Below are 6,000 nucleotides of genomic sequence, written 5' to 3' on the forward strand. Positions count from 1 at the left end.
TGTATTTCAAGTAATATTATAGATGTTAATTCTCCTGGTTTTTTCCTTTGTTTTACGAATGTTACATATGCTTGTTTTAAACAAAACAACTTTGACATTTAGTCTGTTTGGACTTCCATTTTCAAAAATAACTTTTTCACAGGAACCCACTTGAGTGCCACAGCTACATAGGAAGTTTATTGTATTTAGGTGATTCTTCAGGTTTCCTGTCCTCCTACCTCCATTTCTCAGGAAAACTGTGCTCATAAATGAAAATCCCGAAGATCCTAATGTGAGCCCCTGCACTTAGTCCTGCTTCAAAACTGGGGACTCCTCCAACACAAAATAATTACAGCTGAGGCTTCTTTACTTAATCCAACACAAAACCACAAGTATGAGGAACTACAGGTAAGCCAGCGCCACTCCTACATTTAACACATATAACATTACGAGCCATTTGGAAGGTATTGCACAGCTCCGGCCAGCCCCAATCTACAGAGGAAATATTTTTCTCACAGATCCCAGAGGACTTGCTTTCTGTGCTGGGTAGTTTTTTGCCCTTCCCTTCAGTGCAGCTTTGGAACAAAAAATGCTTCTTCACTAAACAAGTGTTCAGAGGAAAACACCTAAATATGTTCTGGCCTCGACCTGACTGACTGAAGAGGGGGCAAACCTTTCCTTCCTCTGCCAAGTTCTCTGCTGCTACTAGGTGTTCGGATGGAAAGGAATCTGTGGCAGCTGGCCCATGTTAGCCACGGGGGAGGAGGGCACAGCTGGACACAACCGATGGGGTGATGTCAAGCAGTGACAGGACAGCAGAGAAGCACTTGGCAGATGGGGTAAAAAGAGACAGAAGTCTGAATGAAAGAAGTCAGCTTGATCTCAGAGAAACAGAAGGGCAGGAAAGATAGAAATCCTTGATGCCACAGTCACTTAACAGTATGGTTAAGAGGAGATATATCTTTAGTTATGAATGAATACATAGGTCACATATATATATTTAAAAGCATGTACCATCAGTTTCCAAAACAAGATGAATGGTCTCCATGCTTCCACTTTTGCTTGGTCTGGGTGACAAAGGCAGGAAATATTTTTATATTCCTTCCCTCTGCCAAATTCTAGCTACCATTTCTCTTGATTGCCATCAGAACCAGAAAGAGGCTGTGAAGCTTATTAGGAGCCCATGCCATCCCCACATCGTGGCCACACTCACTGCTTGGCTTCTCTCCTCCTTCTGGTGAGCAATAGGAAAGTTGTCATCCTTCAAGAACAGCAACTCTTTCAAAAAAAGAATAATAAATGCAGTTTTCCAGTCTACAAAATGAAACCCTTCACTTTCTACATTTTCCCACTGTATAAGTTGGACTACAACTGCAGTCAAAGCCAGCCATGTAAACACCTCACTGTCCAGCCCCACACTCAGCTCCTTACCCGTGCCAGACTAATTGTCATATCCCAGTTCTGGTTTCCATCAAGAAGAACTTCCTTATGGGGCTGAAGGAACCTTGAAGTAATTGTTCAGTTGTGGCTAAGAGGGAATAGACCAAAGTTATGTTTCATCTGTGATGGTGCCTATCTTTCATGCCATGCAGGATGCATTCATTTTCTCCAGGTAAGTATTTCCATGTGTTAGCTGTGTGGACATCTTGCACAGAACCTCCAGAAGATCTACACTGCTTCTCTGGAAACAGTGGAAAAATAACAGATACACCAAGACCTTGGTATTTCACTTTGGGGTTCAGGGACACAGGGAAAAATATGATGGGGCCAAAATTCAGAGGTTGGACTATCACTGAGGTGACTCTTCTGAAGAATTTTCCATCTCTTCGCATAGCTGGAAACCAACAAATTTCAGTTAGATACTAGATACTAGTTAGATGACAGGCTACTATCATAGAATGGTTTGAGTTGCCAGGGAACTTAAAATATCATCTATTTTTTATACATATTGATCAAGTTACAAATTAAGAATGTATTGATATAAAAGTAATTTAAAACTCTGAAAATTTTGATTTAATTCAGTAAGGTAAATCAATGTAAATAGCACATTTAAAACCTGTTGAATATGTACATTTTTACCTACTTTTGAAGCCATAATTGAACTGCATCAATTAAGAACCACTGATAAGAACAAAAATAACTTTTGTGTAAAACTTACATTTCACTTTTACTTGTCACCTATTACTCTGGACGATAGAATACAAGGACTGTTCATATACTTACAGTGTATGTGCTCAGATTCCCATTAATAGCATTTTATTATTTTAGAACAAATGGCATTTCTTATTCACTGAACTATTAATATTTCACTTATGATTTGCTTAGGATGGCACGTGGGCTATTCTAATTTATAAGAGCAGTAATATAAAACTCTGTATTTTGTTTGTAAGCCCAGGTCTAAAGAACCAAGCAAGTATTTCTGCTTTTGAAACTTCCAGCCTGTATGTTAGTTACTGCTTAGTCATTCTTTGGAGGCAACTATACTGAAATAAATACAGTAAAATGAAAAAAGGATTCTGTGAGAAGTTAGGGCTATAGAAATCTATTTTACTAATTCAGAAAATTCTGGCCCTGGTCATTTTGCCAAGAGCTTTCCCCAGTTTCAGTAACTTTATCTTCAACTTAGGTGAAAAATAAGCATTTTTTTGTTTATTTTATCACATTATTTTATTTTACTTACATAATAACTACAGGCATTGCATTGTAATTTCAAATGCAATTTTAGCCAGATCTAAATTCCAAGTTTTTGTTATGTTTGCCTCTTTTTTTCAATTTAAAATCTGACTTTAATAATTTAACTATTTTTATCTACCACCCCTGAAACTCATGCAATGAGCTGGCTTGAAAAAATGACATCTCACATGGTGTTGTTCAATCCCAGAAAATTTCCAAATAGAGTCTTTTTTCTATTTTCTGTTTCATTTAATAAGAATATTTCCTGACAGTCATGAAGTCTATACTGAAAGGCAAAAACCTGTCCTGTGAGATGTTTGTTCTGCCTGACTCAGAGTGATCTGAGAAAAAGAAGAAAAACCCCAGATCTGTTGTAAATGAGGCAAAGTATTACTTTGCAGTTTAGAGATCTCAATCACTACTCAAATTCACTTTCCAAGTCTGCAAAAACTGGTCAGAAATTCTGCTTTCTCCCAGTCTGGAAAAAAAATCAGTTCTGGTGCCACAAAATGGAATTACACTGTTGCCAGCTTTGCCCCAGACATGCTCAGGTTGGCCTTTGTTCACTGTGTGTTTATTCTGTGACAGCCAGACAAATGACAAGTTCTACTTCTGCATCCACACACTGCCAGTGAACACGTCCCTTGAATAAATCCCACTCCTTGATGCTGCTGGGACAAATTTTGCTCCACATCCAATCATCAGATGTCCCTCCAGCTTTGCTTTTCTTTTTTCCTGTGACAGGTCAATGGCACAGCTTCTCTGAGAGGGTCCTAAAAGGAGCTCAAATAGACAAGTACCAACTCAAGAGGCTCTCTGTTGTTTTGCATTTTGAAAAAAATGGATGAGACATTTTGATGTGGTTACCCTTTGTATTCTTTTTGCACAGGTAAGGATTTCTATGTGAGGCTTTCACTGTGTGAAAACTGTTTGCTTTAGTCTGAATAAACTGAACAGTCAAAAAGAAAATAGCTGCAAGACATCATTTAAAACAAATCTGTTCCCTGACATGAATAGCCAAAAGCAGACAGGCAGATTAAACTGTGATTATTTAATGCATTAAGAACCAGTGGGATATATTCACAGGATTGAGTCTGATTTGTTGATAAATCCTAGTTTGTGTCCTGAATTCCCAAAAGATCAGAGCTGTATTAATAGCAAGATATTATACTGCCAGTAATACCTGCCTGATTATGATTTACTGCAGTTTTCTGCCTAATAAACAAGCCTGAACATACTCAGTGACCAGAGCATTGCGAGTGACATCTTATTATAAGCTGTTGCAAACTGAATACGAATGCAGAAAAAAAATCCTTTCACCTGCACATGCAGAGGATAAATCAACCTTGCAGAGTATCTTACTAGCGTGACTAAGAGTAGAGATAAAAATTCCCCTACCCTTTCTTTATTGGAATTATTTAATTTTCGCTTTTTTATCCTTTTTCCATACATCTGTGTTGTAGCAACTCATCACTCTCCAGAACCCCTGGTTTCACCTTTGTACTGGGGCTGGCAACTTCAATCTGTACAAAATACTTGTGAAGAGAGGAGAGAGGTCTACATACAATAGAGTAAGAAATTAGTGAGGTTTACGTTCATTACTTTGTTGTATTTGTGATGCTACAGATTAAATTCTCACGCTTCCTCACGGGAGCTGTTAGAATGTAGGGCTTTCCCGACGTAGCAGCACGGCTGTCCAGACCCCTGCAGCCAGCCAAGGCATCGCTGCTTCCTTCAGAAGGTGTCTTTAGCAGAGCTGTGAGAAAGGGAAGGTACCAATCCTGCTGCTCAAAGGGTGATAAGAAGAAGCCAAACTGACCATGACTAGCCCAATCCTATAATGTGGAGCTTCACTCCATGTGGAAATTTCTAAGTTCTCTTACTCCAGGGTTTCCAAAGCCACAGGACAAGTCCTTACTATTGCAGACCACACAATAGGAACTTAGCAGGCAGAAAGAGAGAGCACAGTGTTCAGGTGAAACCCTGCTCCTGGGTGGCTTCCTCCATCACTCTCCTTGCTCTCACGGTGAGGCACAACTCCCAAGTAGAGCACCAAAAGGCGGGAGTGGTGCTGGACCTCACTTAGTGCTGTACTCCTATCTCACCTCCTTTCCAAAACACAGATGGTGCTGTGGGCTGGCAAGAAGGAGCCTCTTGAAATAGATGCTAGAAGGAATGTGGCTCTTTGCTACAATTCAAAAGAAAACAAGGTTTATTTGAGGAAGATGTGTACAAGGTAAGAGACAATGGGAGCCTTCCTCTACCAGGTTTCCCTTTGTGACTGGTGTCAACCACCTTCATGGACACTTGGCCCCTTTGAAACTACTTCTGGTAAGACATCAAGGAATGTGAGGCTGCCTCACTGAGTCCACCTTTCTGCTCTGTTGTGGGTGTGCTGGTGAAGTGATGACTAAGAGTGACTGCTCAGCCTTCTCCTCCTCCCACCACAATAGGCTCCATCCCTCCCACTGTCGGCCAGATTTTGGGTGGAGAATTACTGCTGCCTGTTCCTTTCTTTACAGCCCTCTATTGACCCTCTTACTAATCACCTCAGGGCCACACCTTCAAATACTGGAAAAGAGGTTGCAGCAATGGCAGCAGCACAGCACATCTGGAGGAATTCAACAGGTAAAGCAGTAAAAGATGGAAGTGCACAGTTGCATTGAGGCAGTTTGGCAGGGACAAGCAGTGGGTCCTTGGTGGTCCTGCCCAAACAAATGTGTGCCAAATTGCACCCTAAAACACCACAGCTACACTCTGTCACATACAGGCCTGAATTTCTGAGAGCATTGTGTCAGCAAAAGAATTTGGAAGCAAAAAAAATAAGACATAGAATGGAAAAAAAACTTGGGTTCACCGCTTGAGCTACACAAAGCCCATTATTTTAACTCTGATGAGTGAAATCAAGGACATTCCAAAATGATTCATGAGCATGTAACCTGGCTACAGCTGACAATCACTGTGCCTTGGCAGGCTGGGATGACACACTGAAAGATGAGCTCCTAATAAAATCAAGCTCAAAAGCAAAATGTAGAGAAAGCTCTAATGGCTGACAATTTAACACAGAAAAACAAGATATTAATAGCACACAAGAGTGCTCTGGTGTGCAGTTATGACCTACATGGTCATGTAGTAAAACAGGTATCTGTAATAAAGCAGATATGAGCAACAGTCTCATGAGCCCAGAGAGTACAACAGCAAGATGTGCTATTAAAAGAGAAGCAAATGTTAGAACACAGCAGGTTTGCAGCAGAGGTGGATTGCACTGTGCAAAGCAAAAAGCATGCCTGGTGAGAGGCAAGGTGTGCACAAAGACCCACATACAAACCCATCCTGCCTGAGTTCAAT

The sequence above is a fragment of the Sturnus vulgaris genome, chromosome 1 (assembly GCF_052056855.1).
Source record: "Sturnus vulgaris isolate bStuVul1 chromosome 1, bStuVul1.hap1, whole genome shotgun sequence".
Classification (NCBI taxonomy): Eukaryota; Metazoa; Chordata; class Aves; order Passeriformes; family Sturnidae; genus Sturnus; species Sturnus vulgaris.